This window comes from Miscanthus floridulus, chromosome 6, assembly GCF_019320115.1.
Source record: "Miscanthus floridulus cultivar M001 chromosome 6, ASM1932011v1, whole genome shotgun sequence".
NCBI classification, from domain to species: Eukaryota; Viridiplantae; Streptophyta; class Magnoliopsida; order Poales; family Poaceae; genus Miscanthus; species Miscanthus floridulus.
Genome location: NC_089585.1, coordinates 129706284 through 129726434, shown reverse-complemented (window position 1 = coordinate 129726434; position 20151 = coordinate 129706284). Strand labels below are relative to the sequence as shown.

At 43.4% G+C, this 20151-nt stretch overlaps 1 pseudogene; it reads left to right on the top strand.

Annotated features, from left to right (window-relative positions):
- The first annotated feature begins 13851 nt into the window (after positions 1 to 13851).
- Positions 13852 to 20050, top strand: LOC136456969 (serine/threonine-protein kinase rio2-like; annotated as a pseudogene).
- Positions 20051 to 20151: the final 101 nt, after the last annotated feature.

Below are 20151 nucleotides of genomic sequence, written 5' to 3'. Positions count from 1 at the left end.
TGCCTCGAAGAACAGACCTTATAAGTGTTACATGTGCTACGACAGTCATTCCTATTCATCAGATTCCGGTAGTGTGTGAATTTCCAGATGTATTCCCGAATGAGCTACCTGGTCTTCCGTCGGATAGGGAGATTGAGTTTGGAATTGAGTTAGTCCCCGGAATAGCTCTGATTTCAAGGAGACCCTATCAGATGCCTCCAGATGAACTAGCTGAGCTAAAGAAGCAATTAGAAGAATTATCAAAAAAGGAGTTTATACGGCCAAGCAAGTCTGAATGGGGATGTACCGCCTTGTTTGTGAAGAAGAAGAAAGAGGGCACATTGAGAATGTGCGTAGATTACAGGCCACTCAACGCTGTAACCATAAAGAATAAGTATCCCTTGCCTCATATTGATGTTTTGTTTGACCAATTATCCAAGGCCAAGGTGTTTTCAAAAATAGATTTGAGATCCGGTTATCATCAGATCAAGATTAGGCCACAGGATATACCGAAAACTGCATTTTCCACCAGATACGGGTTGTATGAGTATCTTGTCATGTCCTTTGGCTTGACAAATGCTCCTGCATACTTTATGTTTTTGATGAATACAGTTTTCATGCCATAATTGGATAAGTTTGTGGTAGTGTTCATCGATGACATTCTGGTATACTCCGAGAACGAGAAAGATCATGAAGAGCATCTAAGAACTGTCTTGACCAGACTTAGGGATCATCAACTGTATGCTAAGTTTAGCAAATGCGAATTCTAGTTGAGGAAAGTTCCTTTCCTTGGTCACATTCTGTCAGAAAATGGAGTTTCAGTCGATCCAAGTAAGGTGCAAGAAGTGATGAATTGGAAAGCACCGACCACAGTTCCTGAGATTAGAAGTTTCCTAGGACTAGCCGGTTATTACCGTCGCTTTATACTAGATTTCTCGAAAATTGCCAAACCGATGACAAGTCTCCTACAGAAGGATCACAAGTTTGTGTGGGCAGAGGAGTGTGAAGCAGCTTTCCACACTTTGCGGAAACTGTTGACCACTGCTCCTATTCTAGCACAACCAGATATCGAGAAACCATTTGATGTGTTTTGCGACGCATCGAAAACTGGATTAGGCTGTGTTCTTATGCAAGAAAGGAGAGTCATTGCTTATGCATCACGTCAATTGAGGAAGCACGAGGTCAACTATCCAACACATGATCTTGAACTTGCTGCAGTTGTGCACGCCCTAAAAATTTGGAGACATTATCTACTTGGTAATGTGTGCAATATTTTCACAGATCACAAGAGTCTTAAGTACATCTTTACCCAACCAGAGCTGAACATGAGACAGCGTAGATGGTTGGAATTGATCAAGGATTACAACTTGAATGTGCAATATCATCCTGGAAAGGCCAATGTAGTGGCAGATGCTTTGAGCAGAAAGTCACATTACTTGAATGTGCAGCCATTACTTGAAGATGGGTTCGATCTAATGCATCCTACTGTGTTACATAGTATTTAGATTAGTTGCTCTTTGGAGAGTAAGATAATAGAAGGCCAGAAAACTGACAAGGGAATATTCCACATCAAAGAGAAAATCAAAGAAAAGTCGTCTCAGCACTTTAAAATGGATGAACAGGGCGTGTTGTGGTTTGACGACCGTCTTGTGGTTCCTAAGGATCAAGAGCTTAGGAATAAACTCATGGATGAAGCCCACCTTTCTAAGCTATCTATCCATCCCGGAAGTAGTAAGATGTATCAAGAACTAAGATCTCGTTATTGGTGGACCAAAATGAAGAAAGAAATTACAGCATATGTTGCCAGATGTGACATATGTTGTCGAGTGAAAGCTATTCATATGAAACCTGCCGGTATGTTGCAACCCTTATCAGTCCCTAGTTGGAAGTGGGACGATATCAGTATGGATTTTATCATGGGTTTGCCCACTACTCAAAAAGGACATGATTCGATTTGGGTAATTGTGGACTGTCTTACCAAGACCGCTCATTTCCTACCTGTCAAGACAACTTATCGACCACCTCAATATGCCGAGAAGTATATCGTAGAAATTGTGAGGTTACATGGTATACCAAAGACCATAGTATCTGATAGAGGCTCACAGTTCATGGCTCACTTTTGGGAACATTTACACAAAGGCTTAGGAACTAGTTTGATTCGCAGTACCGCTTATCATCCTCAGACAGATGGTCAGACTGAACGAGTGAATGCTATTTTGGAGGATATGTTAAGAGCCTGTGTATTGTCTTCTAAGGGATCATGGGAGTCATGGTTACCGTTAGCTGAGTTTTCTTATAATAATAATTATCAAGAAAGCATCAAGATGACCCCATTCGAAGCTTTATATGGCAGAAAATGTAGAACACCATTGAATTGGGTCGAGCCTGGTGATAGAAGGTATTATGGCATTGACTTTGTAGAAGAAGCCGAGAAAAAAGTTCATATTATTCAGCAGAATATGAAAGCAGCCCAATCACGTCAGAAAAGCTATGCAGACAGAAGAAGGAGACCCCTTGTGTTTGAAGTTGGTGACTATGTTTATCTGAAAGTCACGCCAATAAAGAAGAAAAGGTTCGGAGTTCGAAGAAAGCTTGCCGCGAGATTCATAGGACCATACAAGATTCTGGAACGAAGAGGTCCGGTAGCCTACAAGTTAGAGTTACCTGAGACAATGAGTACCGTTTTCCTAGTTTTCCATGTATCATATCTCAAGAAATGTTTGCGTGTTCTGGAGGAAAGAATAGAACCTCGAGGTATCCAACTCAAATCAGATTTAGTGTATCGTGAGCAACCAGTCCGGGTGTTAGACACTAAGGAACGTGCTACTCGAAATAGCGTGGTGAAAACATACAAGATACAGTGGGATCATCATGATGAGGGAGATGCAACTTGGGAAACAGGAGAGTATCTACAAAAAGCTTATGAAGATTTTTATAACAAATGGTTCGTAACCCAAATCTTGGGACGAGATTTTTATAAGGGGGAGGGCTGTAACACCCCGGTGTTATGCCTGCATTTAGGCACTACAAATCATACATATCACGCATGATCAAGCATCCTAATCATACATGCCTAATCATGTAAATAACAATTGAAACACTGCTTCGAAACATTTGAAACATGTTGTGAAACCTGAATGTTGCATACCTTTGTTAGAATTGTTTTGCCCCGATTTTGCTTGCTAGGTTAGTAAAACATGTTTGGCTACTATTGTAAATCATCTAGGATTATTTAGTTCAATTTTTGGAGCAAGGTTTGTATTCAAATTAATTCAAGATTTTGCTTCCAAAGTAATTTCCCAAAAATTAGGGTTTTGAGTTAAACATGGACTTTGATTTTATAATTCAAAATCTAGAGAGAATTTGGCTTTGGTCATAAAAGCAAAGTTGTAGAGAATTAAATTCTAATCAACTTTCATTTTTGGTACATTTTCAAAAGATGTCATTTTCTTGCTCAAATGATATTTGAAAGCTGGCATTTAAAAATTTCTTGAAAATATAAATGAAAAAGGGTTTTTCTCAATCGCGGGCCGCCGCCTCGCTTCCGGCCCACGACCGAAGCCGGCCCAGCTAGCCTCGCGCCGCGCCGCGCGCCTCGCCTTGGCCTAGCCCAGCGCCGCGCCTGGCCTGCCTCCGCGCTCGCCTGCTCGCTGACGCGCCGCGCCGCGCCCGACCGCGGCAGAGCTCGCCCGCCGCGTGGCGGCCATGCGCCGTCGACGTCGCCGCGCGTCGCAGCCGGCCTGCGCCCGCGCCCACGCGCCCGCCTACTTCTACTAGAGCCAGTGCGCTCGCTTGCTCACTCCCGCGCTGCCTCTCCTCTCCGCCAGCGTCGAGCGCCCTCACTCTTCCCCTCGCCGCGCCACCGCACCCGCCGGCAAAATCCGCTGCGGCTCCTCCACCTCGGCCAGCGTTCGTGCGCTCGTAGCTCCGCCTCGCTCTCCATCAAGTCGTGCTCGCACCTGTGCCGCCTGCTGAGCCTAGGTAGCGCCACCTCGAGCCCCGCCACCGTCGGCCATGGCGCCGCCGTGCTCGGCCGCCATGGAAGGCACCTTCCTGCTCTTCTCCACCCCGCCTAGCTACCCTACCGCCTGCGCCAGCTTCTCGCGCATCGCGTGCTCCCGCTAGCTCGGCCTGTCTCGGCCGAAAATGGCCGCCGGCCTCGTGGCCGAGCCGCGCCGCCGCGACGTCGCAGCGCCGGCGTGGCATCCGCCTCGGCCGAGCCAGGCCGAAAGGCCATGGGCCGACGCCCTACCGGGCCGCCTCCCCCTTTCCCCTCCGCTCGGGCCACGCAGGCCAAAAGTGGCCGTGGGCCAGCTGATTCCAGCGGGCTAGCCCAGTACCAGTAGGATAAATTGTTTTCAATTTATTCTTTATTATTTGAAAATAGAAATGGTTTGAAAAATATTTGGATACTCAAAGTTGCTCCAAATCTGTTGAAATAAATTTGTGTAGGTTCCTTATCATCAGATCTACTTGGAAAAATTATTGCATGTCATTTTTTAGATACTTTGTTGTAGAATTTTATTTAATCATGTATATTGCTGATAACTTGAAAAATATGTAGAAAAATCTATAGGCTTCAGAAAAATATGATTTCTAAGTTTGTTAATCTTCTTATGTAATGTACTTCCTAGGAAAAATATGTTTCATGCATGTGCTGTGGAAAAATTTTGAGGTGTAGTTCAAGTACCTTTAATGGCTGATTTTTGTTATTTTAGCTAGAGAGCAAACTTTGTATAAAACATGCATGTGATAATTTTTGTACAGTCATTGTATGCTATGAAGAACCTAGGAAAAATACTAACTCTGTGGTTTGACACTTTTCACAGTACAAAGTATTTTTATGTTCAAAATCATGCCATAGCTTGTTATTTTTGTGTAGGCTAATCCACTCATTCAAATACCATGAAAATCTGATAGTAGACTACTTAGGGTAGTAATGTGCTATGGTAATTTTCTAAGATTTTTTTAAGCAAGAAAAATAGAGGTTGCTATTCAAACCTATTATTAATTAGGGTTTAATTAAGTGTTGCTTTTTGTGGGATTAAGAAATTAGTAAAGCTTTGGTGTATCTTTGAAGCATTTAATAAGATGTGTTGACTTAACATATTAGTAGTAGAAGAGAATGCAGTAGATGACATGTGCTTGTAGTATATTTTCTTGGATGATGTTGACTACCTTGCATTTAAACATATCTATTGTATTCATCTCATCCGATGCACCGATTGCATAAGCACTTACGCACATTGCATCATACAGGATTGCAAACCGAGAACCTAGTTGTCATACCCGAGGAGCCTGAGGAGCAGTTCAAGGTGCAGCCGCAGGAAGTGCCCGAAGCCGACGAGGAGGACGTTGAGGAACTTCCGGAGTGCCCCGATCACCGTCCGAGCTCCTTTGAGAGAGGCAAGCCCTGGAGCATTTTCTCCCGGTTTGCAATTATTAATTCAATGCTTTACTTTAATTGATGCATTACGTTCAGGAGTTGTTTGCAACCGTTGCTGCATTATACCTTGTCTACCTTTGTTATACTATATCCTTGTTACCCGGGTATTCGCAGTCGAGTCAATGCTTAGCTGGCTTAGACCGGTAGAAGTCGGGTGATTTTCTGTCACCTGCGAGCTATAGGTGGTTACCTGGATCTGCTTGGATGACTATGAAGTCATGGTATAACTAAGTGTTAAATAAAGTTGAGACCGGACGGAGACTTGCAGAGTTTTGGACTGTAGTGTTTCCGTCTGTGTCGATTAAGTACCGACCGTTGTTGGGCCTCGAGTCATGTTGAACACATGCCTTACATTTAGCTGGTCGGATAAAGTACCTTCCGATCGCGAAGCTGGGAGATTATTCGGGCCAAGTAGATTGCCCGCAGCGCACTGTGCTGGAGCAGGTGTGGTAGGACACAGGGGCGAGATGATAAGACCAAAGTGCAGTCGGTCGGCCCCCGGGTACATGTGGTTCCTAGCAAACTCGAGATTCCTGGATAGTTGACTCGGTGATCAATATCTCACTTTAGCGGGTGAGCAAGGTTTGTGTAAGGAATAAATCACCAGCTGGTTAGGAATCGATTCAAATCGCCATCGCTCCTAGACAGTGAGCACTTGACTTGAGTGACTTCATCGTAGTAAATGTTTATGGAACACTTGGACAATTATAATGAATATGACAGTATGGAAGTTGTTTAATGATCATTGGTTATCATTATCTGCTTAATCATGTGTTTGCTCTAGTATAGGTGCAAATCTAGTCGACAGGTTAATAACAATTAACTTGACAATAATGCTTTTAAAAAGGGTCTTGAAATGCTAAAAATGCTTCTTTTTGCAAATGAGTCAGCTACCCTACTATAAAGCCCTTCATAATCCTTGGTGTCACTTATTTTCGGTTATGTCGGGTAAGTCTAGTTGAGTACCTTCTCGTACTCAGGGTTTTATTCTCACTTGTTGCAGATGGGCAGATGTATTACGGCTACTGTATCAACTGCCTTTATCCTGTGATGGGTGATGCTTAGGACCATGGGCATGGTCATTCCTTACGTCTCGTCTGATGCTTTTGTTGGAGATGATCATTCGCTGGCACTATATTTGAACTCCGCGTGAGTGTGTGTGTGGTTTGAACAAATGGCTTCCGCTACTTTTATTCGAACTGGTTTTGTAATAACTATGTTGAAACTCTGATGTATCTGAGATTGGGAACTTTTATGTAATATGTGATGGTGACCGCTAAACTGATTACGATCTTGGCTGGAATGGAAGTTGGTTTGAAATCCTTCGTGGTTTCACGGACTACCGGGTTATACGGGCTTAAGTTTGCTAAATCGTCTGCTCTGGCGGATGATTTTCTCACTTAATTTCGTATAATTGGTCGGTTCTGTTACAACCGGGGTCATCCACCTAGACGCGGTGGCAGCGCCACATGCTAGAGGCTCAACGTGGTAGGTAGGACGAAGGGTGGGGCGAGCGCCATGTCATCAAGGTGGCAACCGCCGCAGCTCCACCACGATCCCACGCATGGCTCGGTGGCGGACGTTGGTGCGCACAGACCGTGGTAGTCAGACCAGTCCACCGCTAGCCGGGTCGGGCCACACAAGGCCTGGGCGCAGTGTGGCAGTGGCCTAGCGCGCGCGCCAGCGGCTGCGGCTTGGTTGCGACGTGACCCCGACGCCAACCGCGTTGTGCCCACGTGCACGCGTTTTAAAGCGTAGCAAAAGTCTAAACGGCTGCCATAGGTGACGTGCACGCGTTTTAAAGCGTTGCAAAAGTTACTAACGATCACAGTTGAGGTTCAACTAACTCCCCTGTTGTAAAGTCCACATTGCTAACAACCTAGCAACGCCATCGCCATGACCAGAGAGCAGCCAAGGAAGAAGATAGATGGATGCCAATATGAGCTCGTTGTGTTGAACGCCAGTTCGCGAATAGAGCACCCACAACACGACTTCACACGTTTTAACGATGTTTGAGCAATTTTAAAGGAGGGCAACGCAACGTACAACACACCCACGACCACACCATACCCAAGTACTCACTTAGAAGCAAACAACAATACTAAAACATGCGGCTACTCTTTAAATATTTTCGTTAGAAATTAAATATCAAAATAATATTGTCTTACTACTTTTCCCATGCTTAGAAAAGTTAATGTTTAGTTCGAACTAACAGCCATTAACACTTTTGTTATAATTTTTAAAAGGCCTAAACCTTATTAATTTTAACCAATAAGCATTTCACACAATATTCCATACTTCATACTAACCCATAGGAGTAAAACATTTAAGCACTCTTTAATTATTTTGCTCAATATAATTCGCCAAAAATGACACTTTAACTAAAATTTTGACTTCTTGCTGATTCAACGAAAAGTTCTATTTAAATTTTGGATTCGATTTTTGAGCTCCCAAAACACTAGTTAACAATATTTATTTTTCAAAAGTTAAAGTTGCATTTCCATCTAGTAAACTTGTACTTCAATTTTTATTTAAGTACTAAATACATGTTATGTTTTATTTTTATTTATAGAAATTGTTTTTTATGCCGAACAATTAAAACTACTTTTCCTATTTTTCTTGTTAGGATTTTCATTAGCACTTTTACGCACCAAGTAAGTTAACTTGGATATTTATTTTAGTCCATAAAAGTGAGTCACATAGGATTCGCTTAGCTATTTCACATGCGTTATAAATTTTTAAAACCCGAAAACTTGTTAGGCTAATCCCTCTCGGACCTAAATCTCGATGCTAAGTAAGCTCGTAACACTAGGGGTGTTACATAACCGTCGCCTAAAAGGAAAATAAAATTCATGCACCTGAATTTTAGCAAATCCCTATATATTTTATCGACACTATAGAAAAATATACTAGTTTAGCCAACATGTCCTACGTCTATAAATGGATATTCACGTTCTTGAGCACCCAGAGCTCAAGTTTCCAGCAGAGGTTCCAACTAGAGGTGAGAGAGTTTGATAAAGTAGAAGTAGTTAAATTGTGTGACAAAGGGTGTTTCTAGTGCGTGAAAGATGAGTCCTTGTCTCGCCTTATACAGCGAGGAAACGTAGTGTTACATTACATATGAATGAATATATGATCACGGCCCTAAGGAATGGTGTGAGTTGTTGCCTTGACGTGTTTCATGGAGAGAAGCCCAATACCCACACCATGTAGGACGTTACGTGGCGTGGAAGTCTTCCTCAGTGAGGCCTAATGATGCAAGGAGAGAGTAGCTACAATGGTGGCCCATGCCGAGTTAGTGGAAAGTATCACCATAATGTTACCATATAGTGGCGCTACAGTTCTCAGAGGACATTGTTGCAATCACCTATCCCCCGAGGTTCGCTACAAGTGCAGGAATACCACGTCAAATGTGGGGAATCGTTTATATTATTACTGATGATTTGGGTACCCATGTAACATATGCTCGTCAATAACGGACACCTAGTTGCATTTGAGATGTGTAGCATCTACGGTTCTCATCTATGCTTTATTGTCATTTTCAACTCTTATCGTATATGCATACTTCTGTATTGGTTAGACTTTGTTTGCTCATATGTTGTCATGCCAGTCCTTTTCCTTTTGCTCTCATGACGAGATTCGCTCTTTAATTTGTATATCTTTGTCTTTAGTTGGACAACCATGGAAAGGGAGGGGAGAGAGAGAGAACAAATGGGATGATAAAAGTGTTATAGCTTTAGGAGAAAATTAATTTATAGATTTAATATAAAAGACGTTCAACTTTAATAAAATATAGAAATTATTCCATATGCTTATTTGCAATGTATTAGTAATTATATTTATTGTTTTACTTATTTTATTAAACCAATGTTCCCCTAGCCATGGGCACCGTACCATAGAGAGGCTAAATCTATCCCTAATAATAAAAGACAATTTTTTTTACTTTTTATTTTCATCCGGCCTATTCTATTCTAGCCAACTACCCGGCCCACTCCCTCTGCGTCTCACGGCCGCAGGCCAAGTTTTTTGTTGTTTATAAAGCGCTGCTCCGTTGTTTTAAGGGGGAATTCCTCGTGTGCCATTAAAAAAGATCGTAATGCCCTGTGTGTTTCTGAAAAAGTTCAGCGGTCTTCAGCGCCACTGCTTCAACTTTTTTGTGCCCTCTATGCCACTGCCGTCAGTTTTGGCTATAACACCGTCAAACTACAGGTGTGAAAAGTCGAAAAATACCCTTATGTCTAAATATGTCATTAATTTTTTTGAGCATCTTAACGACTTCAAATGAAAAAACTCAAAACTAGAAAGTTGTAGATCTCGTCGAGATCTATAATTTTCATATAAAAATTATTTTCATTTAATTCCGTAAAAAAAGATATGATTTTTCAAAGATATGATTTTTCTAATATATATTAATCATATCAAATCATTTTTTGTGTGGAATTAAATAAGATAATTTTTATATGAAAATTATAGATCTCGACGAGATGTACAACTTTCTAGTTTTGAGTTTTTTCGTTTGAAGTCGTTAAGATGCTCAAAAAAATTAATGACGTTTTTAGACATAAGGGTATTTTCGACTTTTTACACTTGCAGTTTGACGGCGTTAAGCCCAAACTGACGGCAGTGGCATGGAGGGCACAAAACAATTGGAGCAGTGACGCTGAAGACCGCTGAACTTTTTTAGGAACACACAGAGCATTACGATCTTTTTTAATGGCAACTAAAAGAATTCCCCCTTGTTTTAAAGTGCTCGTCTCCTGCCTTTTCCGTCCGTACTACAAGTCTCCGGTCCCCGCAAACAGAAAACAGTATCATATTCCACCTGGACACCATGTCTTACACGGTACCCATCGAGAGATTGTTTCCTGGCCATCTGCGTTTCTGTTTCCCGAGTTCCGACGCAACCATCGTTATCAATAAACACACCACGGAGCAAATCGAAACCAGAGACCAAATCTGTGTCCAAAACAACCATGGACCAAATCGAGATTAAAAAGATCAAATTCAGGCTATTATTATAGACAAGATCAGGACCAAATCTCTATTCAAAAGCAATTCTAAATCGAAACCATAGATCAAAATTGTGTCCAAAATAACCAAGGACCAAATCGAGATTCAAAAGGACTAAATCGAGGCTATTATAGACAAGATCGAGACCAAGGGGACCGTTTGGTAGAGGTCCTCGACCCGCTCCATCAACAGCTCCGCGTGCTGCCGAACCAAACAGCCTCCTGCCGTACCACTCTATCGGTGAATTCACGCAAAACCCGTCGAGACAAGGGCGAAAAGAAGGCCAGACCCAAAAAAACGTAGCTTCGCAATGTTCCACGAGCTCCGGTGGGGCCAACACTTCGTCGCAGCCAGAATTGCCCACGAGGCGAGTCAACGCTGGCGACTGGCGGCGCAGAAGACGGAGCGAGTGATGGTGGCACGAAGGGAACTCCAAGGGAGGGGCCGGAGGTGGAGGCTCGTGTCGAGCTGGTTGGAGGCTGCACGCCCGTGCGAGGGAAGCTGCGTGTGGAGGCAGAGCAGAGGTGTGGGTGGCGGAGTTGCCGGGGACGCGATAGGGGTGGTGGAGGCAAGGCGGAGCGAGGCGTCCGAAAGGGAGCTGATAAGAAAGAGGCGTCGACATGGTAGAAGAGGAAGAGAGTCTCCAGAAGCTTCCGCATGGTGGTTTGCTGGTTGGAATAGGAGATAGGCGGCGACGGTGCATGCTGTAAGGGCAACTCCAACCAATCCCTCAAAATTTGGCCCTCTACTCTCACAAATGAGGATCCTTCATCCAGATTTCAGTCCTCATTTCTCTCCGTACTTCAATCGAACTCTCATTTCAACCTCCCTAATTTCTTTCACCTATATATTATACATAACTTCTAACTACCAAGTCCAGTATTTTATATCTAAACCGTGTTAGTATTATTGGAATGGATATTTGTTAACAATATTTTTTTATGGCTAAATATTGGAGGAATTATTTTCTCAAATAATTTGAAACTATTATTTTTTCTCTCCTCACGCCACTCTCACACCTCCCTCACAACACTCCACGCTACTATGGGTGGGGCAACGTGGGCCGGTTGGGAGCAGCGGCAAAGCTTGATTAAATAATGCCAAAGCTTGCATGGCTAGTTTAGAGCAGCGGCGGCCGCGCGTATAGGTGCGGCAGCGGCAAGATGGGGCTACACTCGGGCGCGCCGACGAGCTGGCCTCCGCGGAACGAGCACGCGTGCAGGAGATCGGAGCGTGACTGGCGCGGCCACATCCACAATGCACAGGTTCTTCTCCCCTCACTCTCTCAATGAATACATGTCACCTGTTGCCCTTGAGTGAGCGCGAACATGGATGAAGGCCACAGGTAGAAGAAGGAAGCAGGCCGCGCGCACCTGGACGGAAAAACTCAGCGGCGACGCGGAAACCAGGCCATTGGTCTCCCAGGCGGATGAGGGATCAGTTGAGAGTCCCCCACATCTAGGAGATGAGGAAAGAAAATAGGAGACCCTCATTCATCGGGGTTTGGATGAGGGATTGGTTAGAGATGAATTTTTATGTTTGAACCCTCAAAAATAAGATAAGAGTTAAGATAGGGGGCTGGTGAGTTGCCCTACCCTTTAAGTCTGTGGATGTATCACCGGAGTTAAATCCAAAATTGAAATTGAAAGGATCAGGTCAGTACTTTCTTACGTTGACTAGGGTAAAAGCCCAATGCTAAACCTGGCACAAACCTGCTTCAACTGTTTTCAGTGCGTTCCTAGAGCACTTGCTTTACCTTGACGTGAAGCACAAATAAACCGTGACCCTTTTTTGGGTTGTTAAGTATGTGCTTGGTTGGAGGGTTGGATTGGGTTGGGGTGGGTCGAATCTAGATTTAGAGGTGTTTGGTTCTAGGATGTCTGGGTTGGGTTCGACCCGCATAGGGAATATTCCCAGTAGATGCAAGTTCAGTTGGTTTCTCCAAATCGAGCGGACCGGCTCGACCCACTTCGACGCCACCGCGACTCCGTTTCTTCCCTTCTTTCTCGCTTGGACACGGGCGGGCCTGGCTGGGGCGGCAGTGGGCGGATGCGCGGTGCGGGACGGTGCTAGCCACCGAGGCGGGGAGGCGCGGCGCAAGATGTGGAGGCCAGACGCATGCAGGTTTGGCTTGGGCGCGCGGCAAGCGGACGCGGGATGCGGGGTGGGTCAACGCTGGCGCGAGATGTGGAGCCGAACGCGCGCAGGCCTGGCTTGGGTGTGCGGCAAGCGGATGCGGGGAGGTGTAGGCCACCGGAGCGGGCGAGCGCTAACTGCCGAGGCAGAGCGTTGGGGCCACACGGTGCTCTGCGCCTCTGGCTGGGCAACGATGAGAGGTGGAAGATGGGTTGAAGCTGGCTGACAGCTAGGTCCCACGTAAATAGCAAGTGACAGTGTTAAAGATGCCATCCATCCTAACCTACTCCATCCCTCGAACCAAACAAAAAAATAGAATGACTCCAACTCTCGAACCAAACACAATGCGGGTTCAACCGGACCCTTAAAACTGGGATGGATCCAACCCAACCCACATGGCCCCAGAATCAAACACATGCTAAATGATCCAACAAAATTAGTTATTATATAATGTTTGTGCACTACTTATTTCATGTTGAGTTCGCATCAACTAGCCTTACTTTTGCAAGTATTTAACATATTTAACAAGACATTGATGATTATTTCCAAAAGAATTTAGTTATATGATAAAAGAGAATAAGATGAAAACAAACACTAATTATGTTAAATGTCCTCCTGCCGCTAAATTCACAAGTTACAAAGTACAACTATGAATGTATATTGTTCCGTTCACACATTTTACTTGACTGTCTACGCACGAATACTATGAACATAGATTGTATATGCAAATAGAGATCATTGACCAACAATAAATAGTAAATAAAAAAAAGTCTTAGACCATGTTTAATTGTTTATTCCTTGAAAAATAATGTTTAATTGTTTATTGAACTTGAATATGTTAGTGTTTTTTTTCTACCATGGCAACGCACGGGCATATTTGCTAGTACAAAATAAAGAAGAGTAATAATAAAAAATGAAAAGAGAGAGAAAGAAAGAAATAAGAAAAAAATATATCAAAACAAACGGGATTAAAAAGAGCGGCCCAGCAGAAGGCCCGTGCGGGCGCGCTCCACCTGGGCTGGACAACCCTGGAGGCCCGGACTGGGCTACCGCCGTCCGCTGCATCCGTTCACTTCACCCCGCGTCCGCTCTGTCTCAGTCTCCCTCTCTGCGCCGCTGCCGCCCTACGACAGGTGCCGTGGCCTTTCTGTCTCTTCCCCGGCGACGATCACTCACTAGGTATTTCCACCCCTTCTATTCCCTTCCTGCTGTGCGGAACCTAGCCCAAACCCTACTTAAAGCTATTTGGCTATTTGATGCTCGCTTACTTCGAACTTTTTGCAAAAATCATCGGCTGGTCCGCCACTGGCTGCTGCAGCAGGAGGACACCATGAAGCTTGACGTGAACGCCCTTCGCTACCTCGCCAAGAACGACTTCCGCGTCCTCACCGCCGTCGAGATGGGCATGCGCAACGTAAGATCCCCAATACCCTGCACCTCGACCGCGCATCCGGTTACATATTAAATCTCCGGTTTCCGCGACTTAAGTTAGTTTTTTTGGACTTGTCACAGCACGAGATTGTTCCAGCAGAACTTGTCGACAGGATTGCCGGACTGAAGTAAGATTTTGTTTTTGTTCACATTCCTGCAATCTGTGGCTATGCTGAGGATAGATGCTAATTGGTTGTATATTGTCCAAATTATTTTTTGGGGACTTAATTGCAATTTTAGCATGTTGATGATTGGAGGTAGTACTGGGGTGTTTGGACTTTGCACAGTATGCAATTTCTTTGGTTCTGGTTTGCTATTCCACCTTGTGGTGCACAGAGCAGCATAAAATCTCCATCTTTCCGCTTTTCCTTTCAATAGACAAAAACGAAGATATGTTTTCTATTAGTTTTGTACAAACATCAATATACTGAAAACAATGAATCTGAAAACATGGAGGCTTCGGTGCAGCTAATGTTACTGTTAGTAATGTTTATTGTTGGTTTAACCATTTAAACAAATGTCAAATGAAGCTATTGTTTGCTGAGTGGAAAGAATTTGTACTCCGTCTCAGTGGAATATGTTCTTATGCTTTATGAATTTAGGCATTGAGGCACATACAAAGTGCTGAGTAATCTTTTGAAGAACAAGCTAGTGCATCATGATGCCACTAAATGTGAGTCATTGACAGTTAATCATGATTATAGAATTTTGGGTTGCTAGTGCAGTAGCACTTAGCTCCAAGTCTTTATTGCTTTATTGGTTCCGTTCCATACAGATGATGGATATCGGCTCACCTATCTAGGATATGACTTCCTTGCCATCAAGACTTTGGTTAATCGAGGAGTTTTTGCTTCAGTTGGCCGTCAGATCGGTGTTGGAAAGGAGTCTGGTATGTTGTGCACTTGTGTTCATAGTGTTTGTTCTTTGTTTTAGTAATGTGGCAAAGACACATGAAGTTGTTTCTAATATCTCTGTGATATGCAGATATATTTGAGGTCGCCACAGAGGATGGTACAGTACTCACCATGAAGCTTCATAGGTTGGGCAGGACATCTTTTAGGGCTGTGAAATCTAAGCGTGACTATCTAAGGCACCGAATGAGCTTTAATTGGCTGTACCTCTCACGACTTGCAGCCTTGAAGGAATTTGCCTTTATGAAGGTATTTTTTTCTCATTTTATTTCTTTTAAGTATATCTGAGCTATGTGCGGAGGGTAGCTGGAATGTAGGGTCCCTTACAGGTAAGTTAAGAGAGTTAGTGGACACAGCGGTTAGGAGACATGTAAATATCTTTTGCGTCTAAGAGACTAAATGGAAGGGGTAGAAGGCGAAGGAGGTGGACAATACCGGCTTCAAGCTCTGGTACATAGGGACAACTTCAAATAAAAATGGAGTAGGAGTTTTGATTGATAAGAGCCTCAAGGATGGTGTGGTGGAGGTGAGAAGGCAAGGGGATAGGATCATCTTAGTTAAACTTGTCATTAGTGATATGGTCTTAACGTAATTAGTACGTATGCCCCTCAAGTAGGCCATGATGAGAGTGCTAAACGGCTTTTTTGGAAAGACTTAGATCACTTGGTTAGAGCTGTCCCTAGTAGTGAGAAGCTCTTTATAGGAGGTGATCTTAATGGCCATGTAGGTACATCAAGTGCAGGTTTCGAGGCGGTTTATGGGGGTTTTGGATATGGTAGTAGGAACTAGGAGGGAGAGGAAATCTTAGAATTCGCCATAGCTTTTGATTTGATGATAGCTAACACTTTCTTTCGTAAGAGACAGTCCCATTTAGTGACCTTTAGTAGCGGCCAATACTCCAGTCAAATTGACTTTGTCCTTACAAGAAGGAGGGATAAACGAACATGCGTGGACTGTAAGGTGATACTTGGAAAATGTGTGGCCACTCAACACAAGCTGGTGGTGGCTAACTTCCGCTTTCTGGTGCAAGCTCGTGGGAACAAACAAGGTAAGGTTGCTAGAACGAAGTGGTGGAAATTAGAAGGGGAGGCATCAAGGGTCTTTAAGGAAAAGGTCATTGAAGACGACCCTTGGAATGATGAAGGCAATGCAAACAGCATGTGGGAGAAGATGGCAACATGCGTTCGGAAGGTTGGTTCAGAGGTGCTTGGAGTGACCAAAGGGAGCAGATGCGACTCGAAAGACACTTGGTGGTGGAATGAATATGTAAAAGGCTATTAAGGAAAAGGAGTGCTATAAGCGCTTGTATCATGACAGGTGTGCAAACAACATAGAGAAGCAAAGATGGCAAAGAAGACTGCAAAACGAGCGGTGAGTGAGGCAAAGGGGCGGGCCTATGAGGACATTTACCGACGTTTGAGTACGAAGGAATGAGAGAAGGACATTTATAGGATGGCTAGGGCTCGCGATATGAAGACAAGGGACTTCAACCAAGTCAAGTGCATAAAGGATAAGAGAGAGCAACTTTTGGTGAAGGAGGATGAGATCAGACATAGATGACAAGAGTATTTTGATAAATTGTTCAATGGTGAGAACGAGAACACCACCGTTCAGCTGGACGACTCGTTTGATGACACTAACATGCGCTTTGTGCGGAGGATTCAAGAATCGGATGTCAGAAAAGCTTTGAAAAAGGATGAAAGGGGGCAAAGCGATGGGCCCTGATGGTATCCCAATCAAGATGTAGAGATGTCTCTGGGATATAGCTATAATATGGCTAATCAAAATATTCAACAATATCTTTCGATAGAACCAGATGCCTGAGAAGTGGATAAGAAGCATATTGGTACCAATCTACAAGAACAAGGGAGATATCCAAAGTTGTATTAATTATCGTGGAATTAAGTTAATGAACCACACTATGAAGTTATGGGAGAGAGTCATCGAGCAGCGTCTGCGAGGAACGACGCAGATATCAACAAACCAATTTGGTTTCATGCCCGGAAGGTCAACCACAGAAGCAATCTTCTTAATAAGACAGGTTATGGAGCGGTTTAGAGAGCAGAAGAAGGATCTCCACTTAGTTTTCATTGACTTAGAGAAGGCTTATGACAAGATATCAAGAAATGTTATGTGGTGATCTTTGGACAAACATAAAGTCCCATCAAAGTACGTGACCCTCATCAAGGACATGTACAACAATGTTGTGGCTAGTGTTCGAACAAACGATGGTAACACATATTACTTCCCGATTAAAATTGGACTTCATCAAGGGTCAACCTTAAGCCCGTATCTCTTTGCCTTGGTAATGGATGAGGTTACCAGGAACATACAAGGTGATATCCCTTGGTGTATGTTGTTCGCTGATGATGTAGTGTTAGTGGACGAAAGTCAGGCGGGAGTAAATAGAAAACTAGAGTTATGGCGGCAGACTCTTGAGTCTAAAGGTTTTAGATTGAGCAGAACTAAAACCGAATACATGAGATGCGACTTTGGCGGAGTTGTACAGGAGGAGGGAGATGTGAGTTTGGAAGGTCAAGTAGTGCCTAAGAAGGATACCTTTCGGTATCTGGGATCGATGCTACAGATGGATAGGAGATATTGATGCGGACGTTAGCCATAAAATCAAAATAGGGTGGATCAAATGGCGACAAGCTTCTAGCATTCTCTGTGACAAGAGGGCACCACAAAAGTTAAAAGGCAAGTTCTATAGAACGACGATTAGACCGGCTATGTTGTATGGAGTAGAATGTTGGCCTACAAAGTTTCGACATGTTCAACAACTGAGTGTTGCAGAAATGCGTATGTTGCGATGGATTTACGGTCACACAAGAATGGACCGAGTTCGGAACGATGATATACGTGATCGCCTAGAGGTAGCACCAATTGAAGAAAACCTTGTCCAACATCGGTTGAGGTGGTTTGACCATGTCCAAAGGAGACCTCCAGAGGCACCAGTGCATTGTGGAGTCCTAAGCCAAGCTAATAATACAAGGAGAGGTAGAGGAAGACCGAAATTGACATGGGGGGAGGCAATAAAAAGATATTTGAAAGCTTGGGATATACCTGGAGATCTATGTTTGAATAGGAGTACTTGGAAAGCAGCTATTGAAGTGCCTGAACCGTGACTTGGGGCTCTTGGTGGGTTTCAACTCTAGCCTATCCCAAGTTGCTTAGGACTGAAAGGCTATGTTGTTGTTGTTGTATATCTGAGCTATGTGCTCTTTTCATTTTCCTTTTTGTTTGGTTAATCCTTGACTGCTTATATCTCCAGGCTTTAGGGGACCATGGTTTCCCTGTTCCAACTGCTGTGGATTGCAACCGGCATTGTGTGATCATGTCACTTGTGCAGGGATATCCTCTGTAAGCATATATTTGTCAACTGTGGATTCATATTAGTTGAATAGTATGTTCTCTCAAGCAGATCCTGATACAAGTTGCTTTATGCTCTGTAGTGCTCAAGTGAAAGAGTTACAAAATCCAGATGATGTTTTTTGACACAATTCTTGGTCTTATCGTTCGTTTGGCAGAGCATGGATTGATACATTGTGACTTTAACGAGTTCAATATCATGGCATCTCTTCTTTTTCCTTTCTTTGTTTGTGTTGATTTATAAGTTTTATATCCTTCGTATAAGTAAAACTTCTCTGGATAAGATAATATGGAACAAGACTTTTTTGTGGCAAACACATGAACTGGATACATTTGTATGAATAATTTCTAGGTGCAGCTTGCCAGCGCTTAGTTTTGTGATATAGTAATACAATTCAACTACATATGGTAATGTTTTTTATTTGTCAGTGTATAGTTAAATTCGTTGATGCCAATGTCTTGCAGATTGACGATGATGAAAAAATTACAGTTATTGACTTTCCACAGATGGTATCTGTTTCTCATCGTAATGCCTAAATGTATGTAGCTTACTCAGATAACTAATGTGACAGTGTCATGTATGTTTTTTAAGAAAAATGATTTTGGTTTTGCAGTTTTTTTGACCGGAGACATTGAATGTATCTACAAGTTCTTTAACAAAAGGTTTATAATATATGCAAAAAAGCTTCAAATCAGCCTAATTCGGTAGAATCCTTTTTCTTATTGAGATTTCCTTTCTTCCTGTTAGGTTCAATCTGACGTCAGAGAAAAATGAAGAACAAGCTGGATCTGAAAGCGTTGATGAAGGGAACAGCAGACCTTCCTTTCTGTCTGTGAAAAAGGCTGTTGGTTCCTTGGACAAGGAACTAGCTGCCAGTGGATTTACCAGGAAAGAGCAAGTGGAGATGGAGAAGGTAGGTAATGTTTCTGCAAACTTGTTATTCTTTTTTTTTGGTGACTTTGCAAACTTGTTATTCATGCATACATTTATAGATTGTTTTCTGGCTAAGCTCTCTGATACTGTTTTTTTTTTTGGTGAACTTTCTTACAGTACATTGAGGAAGATGCTGAAGGGCATGATTCCAGGTCAGATGACGACGACGACGACGAGGAGGAGGTCGGTGATGCTGTGCCTTTGGTTTCCTTGAAGATAGACCACGTACGTCTGCCTAGCAAGTTAATTTGAATATGTGCAGACTGTACCGGTAGTCAGGCTAGTCTCTGGTCTAGTTAGAAGACACTGTTATTGAAGTATATTTTGGCTGTGTCTCTCAGGATGGTTCTGATGAGCCTGATTGTAATCTTGCCTCAAGGGATTCAGATGTGCCTGGAACTTTCTCTGAAGAGGTTAGTCATCTATCCATCAGAGTGAATAAGCAAACTTTTAATTGCATTTTTCTTACATTTTTTCACTGCACAGCATGGAACAAGTTGTAGCAGTGGGGCCAGATTGGAAACTCCCTCAGGTGGCAATGGAGATGCTATGAAACCGCTTGAATCTGGGGGCAAGGTGCTTTCCCAGGAAGATGACGATAACAATGACGACTCATCAGAAGATGCTGATGAAGAAGAAGATGCTGAGCTCACGAAACAATTGAACAAGCAAAGGAAAAAGGCAATAGCAGCTGTCCATGGGCGGAGAAGGCCAGTGTCATCCAGGAATGCCTACAAGGACAAGGGTAAGGGCACCATAAACTCCGAGATCCAGAGGCAGGAGTACAAGTGGTGATGGTTGAATGTCTGCAGTGCCTCTTTGCGGCAATGCTTGAAATAGATGAAGTTGTAGGTGTGTTAGGATTTTGTATTGCTTGTAGGACCGAAGGACCCCCGTACTAGAATCAACTCCGGCTTTTTTTTGTTATGTCG